General features: G+C 41.2%; 1 protein-coding gene across 3 annotated transcripts in view; it reads left to right on the forward strand.

Moving 5' to 3' along the window:
* ASB8 (ankyrin repeat and SOCS box containing 8) overlaps positions 1–10,599 on the forward strand; it is a 30,009-nt gene that overhangs the window by 10,345 nt on the left and 9,065 nt on the right. Inside the window, exon 1 of one of the 3 annotated variants that reach the window (XM_006163457.3) lies at positions 8,683–8,836. The exons of 1 other annotated variant lie outside the window; for it this stretch is intronic. The gene's annotated coding sequence lies outside the window, so the exon portion shown is untranslated. Of the gene's footprint in view, positions 1–8,682; positions 8,837–10,599 lie in introns of those variants that run through there. One more of the 3 variants, XM_006163456.3, reaches the window with a different exon arrangement.

Raw genomic sequence — 10,599 nt, forward strand, 5'->3', positions numbered from 1 at the left:
AAAAAAATTAAAAAAAAAAAAAAAAAAAAAAGACCCTATGTCATCTAAAACGTCCCTGTCTTTCCAGCCTGAACTTGTGCCCCTTACCTCCTTATCATTCTTGCTACTCTTCCTCCAACCTCCTAAGCTTTTTCCTTTTCAGGGTCATAAACACTCGGCTCCGTTTGCTAGAAGGCCCACTCCTCTCACCTTGCCCATACCTTTCATCCAGTTACAGCAGTCCCCCTTATGGGGGGAGACTCTTGACCTAATCACCTCCCAAAGGACCTACCCTCTAATACATCACCTTGAGGGTTAAGATTTCAACATATGGGGACCAGCAGTTAGTATAATCGCTATGTCATTGAACTCCCATGTAGTCGACCGTGGTTTGCGTCCCGGACCCGGTGGCTTAAAGTCACACAGGGCATGTGTGCGTGCGTGCCCAAGATCCCAAGAGAAGAATGGAGGAGAAGGAGTTGCGATGTGGCCATTCCCCCGGGGGGTGATTTCTCGCTTTCTATCTCTCTGCCTCTCTCTTTCTGGTGAGCACACGCGCCCTATAGCAAAAACCTCTCAGGAAAAAAAAAAAAAAAAAGAAAAAAGATTTCAACATGTGAAATTTGGAGAGATATAAATATTCAACCATTGTATTTTTCCTCTATATAAGTCATAATAACGTGGTTTTACACATTATTGTGGATTATTTAGGCATGCAAGTGATTATCTAATAATTGTTTCTCACATTAAATATTATCTTAGAAGCACAGACTGTTTATTCTCATCCAGATCTTTAGTAACTATCATAGTGAACAGTACAGTAATAGGATTTAGTAAGTATCTGTTGAATGAATGGGTGGATGAATAAATCAACCAATCTAAGAATCAAAAAATGTGTAATTAATTATTGAGCTATGGGTAGGAAGCGTGGAGAAGCAAATGCTCTATTTCCCCTCCAGGGGGCGACACGCTCCTTCTAGAAACGGAAGAGCATAAGATTCTAAGAACTACGGTAATGAGCTTCCCAAGCCCCTGAAACTGATTGAGAGAATTAGAGCATTTCTTTGCTAGTAGGACTCTCCACATCAGTCTAGACCACCCAATGTCATCAAGCAGGTGGCTATTTCCTCTGTTAGTTTCCCTTCCTTGAACAATCTTAAAAACTCACCTTATACTTGGTCTATTTCAGTCTTGGTTTGCTAGGCAATTTAGCTGTAGATACATGTATTGAGAAAATAGTGTAATTTTTATGAAATTTCAATATTTATATTACATTACTATTGCAATTTGTCATTTTTAATTATTATCATTTGTAATTAATATTGTTAATTATTATTTTAAGTTATTATTTGTAATTTTTGCTATTTGGGTGTGTGTGCTCACTGGAGAGATAGATAGAGAGAGAGAGAGAAAGAGAGAGAGTAAGAAAGCACCCTCTAGGAGGGATGGTCACACCTCAATCCTCTCTCGTCCATTCTCCTCTAGGGATTTTGGGCACATATGCAAATGTGCCCAAAACACGTGCTCATCAGTCTACTGGGTCCAGGACTCAAACTGTGCAGTCAGCCATGTAGATCTAGCAGCCCAACCACCATACCACCAGTTGACCCTATTATTTGTATTTTTACTGCAATTATTTTTTTCAAAATTCTTCAGGCAATCTTTCTCTATGGAGAATCAAAACGTTTTCAAATTTTCTAATAGTGAAAAATATTGGTAGCCTGTAGGCCAAAAAAATAATAAAATATTGATGAAAAGCTCATTTTAAAAACCCAGTGATTCATAAATATCCCTGAGCCTTGGGGAAAGTTAAAAGAAAAAAGAAAAAGAGTCGAGTTTGAATACTGGGAGCATGTCTGTCTCTGAGCAGTTTCTGAAAGAAGCCCTTGTTTAATCCTGATGGCACATCTTGGAAGACTAGCCCTGCTGCACATTAATACTGCTCTTTTCTTTGCTGACTTACTCTCTCTAGCACAAGGCTTACGCATATAAAAAGTTTCTTGAGACTTGTATTGTAGTTCCTCTGATTTTTCTTTGCTCTAGTTCCAAAGCTTCCTTTTCCATTTTTTTTTCTAATTTTTCTATGTGCTGATTCCTGAATATGAGAAAGAAAGGTCTCTCTCAGGCTCAGGTACCAGAACATGAAGGCATTCCATCATTCCTGTCTTCTGATCACTCCCCTCTAGTTCAGTTCAGTTTATATTTATCAAATACCTACTGTGCTAAAAAGGAGAAGATGAGTGTAGGAAATTCAAGACTCTGTCCTAGAGATGTTTACAAGGTAACTGGGAGAACTAGAAATTTAGTAACCTCATTAAACAAATATAAAATAATACAAAAACAACATAAATTAGACCCAACCTTTATGTAGTTCATGATACTACCTTTCACAAATGTAATCTAGGTTTTATAAAATTAACCCTTGGAGAAGGTATTGTTATCTTATCCCATTGTATAGATTAGTAAATCGAGACTTAGATAGGCTATGTAACTTGCGTAGACAGGCAAAGTAACTAGAATTACTATAAAAGCTAGAACCTTGGGCCAGCAGAGGTATGGTGGTTTAGTGCTGGGCTCCCACATGGCCGACCACAGTTCAAGTCCCAGATCCAGTGGTTGCTTTCTCACTTTCTCTCTTTCTTTGTCTCTCTCTCTCTGGTCAAATTAAAGAATAATAATTATAATTTAAAAATTCTTAAAAAAAAAAAACAAGAACCCTAGCCTCTGTGGTGTTTGCATGATATTTTATTGTTTCTAAATATGACGAATGTGCTACAAGGATAAATTTAAACATTGAAGAAATACAAAAGTAAAGCATAATATAGTATTTTATTAGTGAAGGAATACAATTTTTCTTAACTCGTCAACTAGTCTGGTTCTTAGATCTTAACATTTTCACATAATCACTTTTCTACTGATCCCTTCTCTCTCCTCTACTCTTGGGGTATCTCTGTCTCCTCTCAGGTTCTTTCATTTTCTGTGATGATGGGAGAACTTAGTTAGAAGGAATTCCTTCTTATTTAAGTCACCTCTCTCTAAAAAGGGTGTCATCCACATGAACCAGATGGTCCCTGAAGGAGAAGGATGAGGCCTTTGAGACAGGAGAATAATTGATGAGTTCTGGCCAGAGGCCAAAAAACTTGTGAAAAGTTTCATGTTACCACTTAAAAAGTTGCAAGGTAAAATTCCTCTCCTCTACACCCTGTCACTCTAGGTCAAGATCAGAAGAGTTTGGAGCCAGCAGGTAAAGAAAGGAGATTTTCACTCCAAAAAGGAGTCACACAAATGTATTCAGCCGTTGGGTACCCTAAAGGCTCAAAGGACAAGATACCCAGATTTATAATTTGGGATGCCTCTATGGCATCTACCTATAGCGCCCGGGTACTCACACGTGTTGAACAGTGACAGCAGCAATCATTAGAATGAAAACATCATTATCAAATTTCCAGTTCAAGTTTACGCCAAGGTCTGAAAATAGCAACACTAGTTGTACTGTCAATCAACATGTCGGACTCATTTTGAGTGCAGCACTGGAATTAGCAGAGAAGAAAAGAAAAAATAATGGCCTAAAACTCTTATCAAGACACAGCACATAAAAAAACAAAACAACAACAAAAACAAATTTCATGGAATCACTTATAATTAAAACACGAAGAACAGAAATAACCAACGAAAATATGTAGAGAAGGAAGCTTGATGTTGAATGTAAGATTTATTAGGTGTTATCCAAATACAACTTTATCTTTTGGCTTTTACTATTTAAAATAAATTTTACTGAGGGGGGCAAGATTCTCCTGTCCCTGAATGGAAAATTGGGCAGATTCTCTAACTTTGTGTTTCATTCATTAGTTGACAATCCTTTAAGTAAATCAGTTTAATTAAACAATGACAAAAAAGATACTCTCAATTGAATAACTAGAATGTTTCCAGTCTGAGACCAGCAGTTGGCGTAATGGCTACATCGCTGGACTCCCATGTAGTCAACCACTGTTCGAGTCCTGGACCCAGTGGCTTAAACTCACACTGGGCACATGTGCACGTGTGCCCAAGATCCCAAGAGGAGAATGAAGGAGAAGGGATTGAGGCATGGCCATTCCTCCTGGGGGGGGGGGGTAACTTCTCACTTTCTGTCTCTCTGTCTTTCTGGAGAGCGCATGTGCCCTATAGCAAAAACCTCTTCAAAAAAATTTAAATATTGTAGTATTAGGATAGTCATAAAAGTGTTCATATTTATACTAGAGAGTAAAAATTTTAGAATGAAGAATTTTTGCTTAGGAATAAATCAGAATGTGAATTTACAGAAATAGATACTTAGAGATCATTTCAGCCCATGCTCTCACTTTACAAAAAAAAAAAAAAAAAGGTACCCAGAGAAATGGAATAAGAAACTGTTCAATCTCAGAGTCAGAACTAAACCCTTGGTCTAGGTACTCTTTTCTTGCATCCTTTCTACCACCCTAGTTGGCACATATTGAGCAAGAGCTTCCAAGGCATGGGACCTCAGAGAAGGGATGGATGCCACCCTTCAAGGGCAATATTTTCCTTTGCTAGGCACTTTGGCTCTCTCATCTCTGCAGTGTACAGAGGAGGACCTGCTTTTTTGGGCAGTGAACCCACTAAAGCTAGGCTTAGTAAAATGAAGCCAAAGATTCAGTCTTGCTCTCTACTTTTTTTTTTTGGAGAGGTTTTTGCCATAGGGCGCGTGCGCTCGCCAGACAGACAGAGAGAGACATAGAGACAGAAAGCGAGAAATCACCCCCCAGAGGGGATGGTCACGCCACAATCCCTTCTCCTCTTGGCGGGATCTTGGGCACGCACGCACACGCATCCGGCGTGAGTTCTAAGTCACTGGGTCTGGGACACGAACCGTGGTCGACTACGTGGGAGTCCAGCGACATAGCCATTACGCTAACTGCTGGTTCCCTCTTGTTCTCTACTTTGAGAGCATTCTGGGCAATGCCAAGCAGATCTAGAGAAAAGGTGATGGCAAGCCTGAGCCCACAACATCATGGAATAGAATGTATTACATCTCTGTCTCAAGTCTTGTAATCACCTAGCCAAGTAGGATGCAACGGTGTTCAGGAGAGAATGTATCTTTGGGCTATTGATGTGAGTCACATAGTTCTAGACACAGGGATGGGAGTTTGAGAGGAAATGCTTAGAATGAGGTTCGGTCTCTGGGAGTTTGAGAGGAAATGATTAGAACGAGGTTAAGTTTTGTAGGTGGCTTTATTTTTTTTTCTGGGATTTTTCCCTGCTGGTAAATAGGAAGGAGTTACATTCTCAGAATACATTTCCTATTTTGGATCAGCACTAACTCAGGTATATTTACGATCTGTATTTGGAGTTTAATATTCCTTAAGTCACTGGCATAGAAGCAGCGGGTAAGAATCAAACTGTTTCCATTCATTGAATTTGAACCAAGGCGTTAGAATGGCTTGAGGAATTGGGGTAGAGAGCCTCCATGTAATCTCATTCAGATTCTATAGAACTTTCCAGACTAAATCTATGAATTAAATAAAAATAATGTGGTTACTATGTAACTACAGCTTCAAGTCAACCCTCCAGACCTCCTCTCAAGAGAGGACTAGCCAGAAATTCTTCTACAGATTTGTTAATGATGCAGAGTCTGGAAGAGGAGGCCTGTTGCCTGCTTTTAAAAAATGATCCTTTTGGGGCTGGCAGGTGGTTTGGTAGTTGAGGCATTGGAATCCCACATGACTGACCATGGTTTTAGTCCCAGATCTAGCAGCAGCCCCCAACCTTGCCTTCTCACTTTCTCTCTCTCTGGTGAGTGTGTGTGCCCTGTAGCAAATTTTAAAATAATGACAATAATGACAAATAAAATTAAATAAATAATTTTTTTCAATGAGCCTTGGGACCAGCAGATGGCATAATGGTTACATCGCTGCACTCCCACATATTCGACCTCAGTTAAAATCCTAGGCTTCAAACTCATGATGGGTGCGTATGCATGCGTGCTCAAGATCCCGAGAGGAGAATGGAGAAGAAGGTATTATAGCCATCCTCCCTGGGGATGATTTCTCTCTCTGTCTCTCCAGTGAGCATATGTGCCCTATAGCAAAAATTTCTAAAAAAAAAAAAAAAAAAAAAAAAAGAGGGACCAGAAGATGGCATAAAATGAAAGAAAGGGATTGCAGTGTGGCCATCCCCAAACGGGGGATGATTTCTCACTTTCTGTCTCTCTGTCTTTCTCTGTGCCTTTGGCAAGAGAAAAATGCTCTATAGCAAAAATCTCTAAAAAAAATAAATAAATAAAAAAATAGGGGCCAGCAGGTGGCATAGTAGTTAAAGGCGCTGGACTCCCACATGGCCAACCATGATTCAAATCCCAGACCTGGTGGCTTCCTTTCTTCACTTTCCCTCTCTCTCTCTCTCTCTCTCTCTCTCTGTTTCTCACTGGTCAAATTGGAAAATAATAACAAATAAAGTTAAAATAAAATAACTGAAAATATATATATATATCCATTGGGGCCAGTGGATGGTGCAGTGGTTGGAGCACTGGACTTCTCCATTGTTGACCATGTTTTGGGTCCTGGATGAGGTGGCTTGATTTCTTACTTTCCCTCTCTTTGTCTCTCTCTGGTGAGTGCACATGCCCTATAGCAAACTGAAAATAATAATTATGATAATGAATAAAACAAACTGAAAATATATATATATATCCATTGGGGCCAGTGGATGGTGCAGTGGTTGGAGCACTGGACTTCTCCATTGTTGACCATGTTTTGGGTCCTGGATGAGGTGGCTTGATTTCTTACTTTCCCTCTCTTTGTCTCTCTCTGGTGAGTGCACATGCCCTATAGCAAACTGAAAATAATAATTATGATAATGAATAAAACAAATATTTTAAGTGATCTTTTAAAAATAGATAAAAATGAAAATGATCCTGTAAAATTAAAAAAGAAACTGCTAACATTTTCAATATAGATGAATTCACAAATAATTATTTATTGAATTCCATTTGTTATTCTTATTTTTTTTTAATTTGACTAGCCAGAGACAGAGAGAGAAAAAGAAAGCAAGAATCCAAGCCGCCGGGTTCACGACTCAAACCGTGGTCAGCCATGTGGGAATCCAGCGCTCCTAACTATCACACAACCTTCACTTTTTAAAAAATCTGGATTTCAGCTTCTTTTGGAAAATTGGACAATTCCCCATGGCGATGCCCGGAGTTGGGGGATGCATTCTTGCATGGCAAAGTTCCTTTGAGTTAGAAATCAGAGGAGGCTCACTCCTCAGGTTATGAACTTTCAGTTGTTAAAAGAAAAGTACACCAGTCAATTTAATAGAGTTTTAATTGAGTAAATTTTAATATGATTTAAATTGGGCAGTCGTCTCTGGACTTTTGGATAATTCTGGCTAACCTTGTGGACTACTTGGTATTTAAGTTTTAGAAAAGGGAAAATGATGTGGGAAAACACAAGTGAAGGAATGAGGTAGAGAAACAACTGGATTGGTTACAGGTACAGGAAGGCAGTACAAAACAGTCCAAAAAGTCGGCTTTTTGTGATTGACTGAAGTATGGCTAGTATGATTGGCGATAACTTAACAACCAGATAGGAAAACAGCCTAATATGTACAATATTGGTTTATGTATAGGAATTTAAGTGTGGGAGTACAACAGCCGTTTTAGGCCAAAATAGTTTAACTCAGTTTGCCATCCCCTCACTGATGTACATGAACTGTTCTGAGCCTACTTTGATTTCGAACTACTTAGATGCTTGTAGTAAACTTCAGGGAATGCCAAGCATTCTGGGTTAAACAGGCCAAGGTGGTAAAACGAAGCATGTCTAGGACACAGCACGGGCACAGGTGTGAGCTGCTTCACTCTTTACATGCATCCTCATGACTTGCTGACTTAGAAGTGTTTGCTTTACACAGAAAGTGCTTACTCAGAGGTGCCAGCGTCTCACTGAGCGGGAACATTATTGTCAGCAGGTAGCTTTAGTTCTCAACATTTGGAATACTATTCACCTCCTGGGTGATCGTGTTTGTCGTTACGTAGTTCATTTTAAAGGAGGGTGGAGAAGTTGGCAGGCAGCATGGTGGTTAAGGGTGCTGGACTCCCATATGGCCAGCTGTGGTTTGAGTCTCGGACCTGGTGGCTTGCTTTCTCACTTTCCCTTTCTGTCTCTCTCTGATCAAGCTGGAAAACAGTAACAAATACAGCTAAATAAAATAATTCTTTTTAAAAAAAAAAAGGGTGGACGATATTCAGGAGAATTCTAATGAACAAAGATTAAGTCCAACATTATGAATGCTAGACGTGCTTTTTGTTTGACAAAGGCACTTCTTACTAAGTTTACATTTCTGCGCAACTGATCCAGTGTGAATTTAGCAGACAAAAGCGGCGTTTACCTTAGCAAGTTTGGGAATAACCTGGGAATGAGGTGCCCAGGCCTGATATGAGATGGGTACTGTGGGAGGCAGAGGAAGGAAGTGGGCAGGACGCACTGCAGGTTTGTTGCACGCAGACGCGGCAGTACATAATCGGTCGAACGGCCAGAGTTCGTGAGTTTTTTACACTAACGCAGGACGCACTTCCGAGGCACTGCGCTACGGCCGAGAGCACCAGACTGCGCCTGCGCACAAGTGCTCTGGGCTATCGGAGGAAGAAACCCGTTAACCAGGCCGCCCTAGGACCGAGGCTGCATCACATGTCTGCGCATGCGCCTCCTGCTCACCCGCACTGGTCAGTGCGCAGGTGCCCATCCTAGTCGGTCTTCCTGTCCTGTAAGCAGAGGGACCAGCTGCCGGCAACTTTTGCTTCCGGGTCACGCGTTGACAGCCGCTTTCACGACCCGGCTTAGCTCCCGCTTAGTCCCGGGGTTCGGTGAGTGCGGTCCTCGGTGCAGAAATGTCTGCATCGGGCACCAAGCCCAGTAACGCTTCCTTCACTCCCGCTGCGGGTTCGAGCCCTCGAGGGTGTCTCCTCGTTCTGAGCTTGGGAGGGCATATGAGGCGAATATCGAGGCGAATATCGGGGCGAGGGTGGGCCGCTTTTAGGAGAGGTTGCGCGACCCCTTCTCCTACTGGTGCAGGGAGACTGCTGGGATTGCTGTGATCTGTCGGGACCCCTTGCAGAAAGTGTCACCGCACGTCCTTGCGTTGCGTGTCCTCGCCTGCCAGCTTGGGACGCTGTGCTGCCGCGAGCTCTCCCGCAGCAGGTGCAGCGAGGTCTGGGGCGCCTGGGGTCTCCCAGAGGGGCTGAAGCGTAGGCCTCCTTGGTACTAGAGCTATTGAGTGTTGCCTGTCTTCCACTTCGCTTTTAGCGTCGCAGTATAAACCTTTGGTGTTTTCCCTGGCTACTGCAGCGGAAGAAAGTGGGAGATGAGACGGCTTTCAGTCCCATCAGAGGAAAGGGCCACTAGGGGTTAAACTGCACCTTTTTGCTGCTGTGCAAAAAGGACCGCATTTAGAGTTCCTTGACCTTAACCTGGCAATGAATGTGGTCAATCTACCCCAAATTTTCACTCTTTTATCAGGAGTTTTGAGGCAGCCCTGGAGGACCACTGTCCATACTCAGGACTTCCTAGGCCGAAGTCCAAGGCGCCTCGAAAATGAGTGCTGGGTTTGGTTTCATTGGATAACCGTGACCTGGAAATGGTTAACCGAAACACGTTGGTCCAAGCCTCACCTCTTTAGATGATGTCTTCTGGAATCACCGACTCAATTGCCCCTCTGCCCTTCTTCCCCCCTCCCTTTTTGTTGCTACAAAAGTGTGTAGTGGCTATTGGAGAGATTAAAATATATGCCAAATCTAAACTATTTAGAAATTTTCAAAGGGACTTAAAAACAAGTGTGTAAACTTGTTCATTTAACAATAAAGTAAGGGAAAGGAATACCCAATCTGAATCATGATACTTATGAATTAAATGGTTTTAATTGCATTTTGTTAATTAATTATTGTATATACTTTAACAGATACATTATAAATAGCTATTAATGAGCAAAATAGAAACTGCTAGATCATACAGTATTTTTTTTGTAATGTATAAAGGGATAGTTTTTCTAGAAAGCAGAAATTATATATTATGAAATGACCAAAATAATTTCAGTATTTTTCCCTTAGTAATCATCATATGCATAATGTACTTAATTACTGCAAGTACTGAATTTCTTAGAATAAGAGTAATAAGCTTTACATTGGTTCAGCAAATATTTATTGAAGTCCTACCATGAGCCAAACACTATTGAAAAGAACCACTGTCTTTACTCCCAAAGAGTTTGTGGTTTAATCAGAACACAGAGTCTGGGACAAGCAGATGGTATAATGGTTACATTGCTCAACTGCCACATAGTTGACTGCGATTCGAGTCTGGACCCAGTGGCTTAAAACTCGCACTGGATGAGTATGCATGTGTGCCCAAAATCCTGAGAGAACAGAGGAAAAGGGATTGTGGTGTGGACATCCTCCTGCAGGGTGATTTCTTGCTTTCCCTCTCTGTCTGTCTGTCTCTCTCTTCGGCAAATTCACATGCCATATAGCAAAAATCTCTTAAAAACAAAAACAAAACAAAACAAAACAAAACAAAAACCCACACAGAGTCATATGCAGTTACATCTAGGGGAGCTGACATCTCAGTTTGTATTTTC

This window comes from Tupaia chinensis, unplaced genomic scaffold, assembly GCF_000334495.1.
Source record: "Tupaia chinensis unplaced genomic scaffold, TupChi_1.0 Scaffold142262_1, whole genome shotgun sequence".
Taxonomy (NCBI): Eukaryota; Metazoa; Chordata; class Mammalia; order Scandentia; family Tupaiidae; genus Tupaia; species Tupaia belangeri.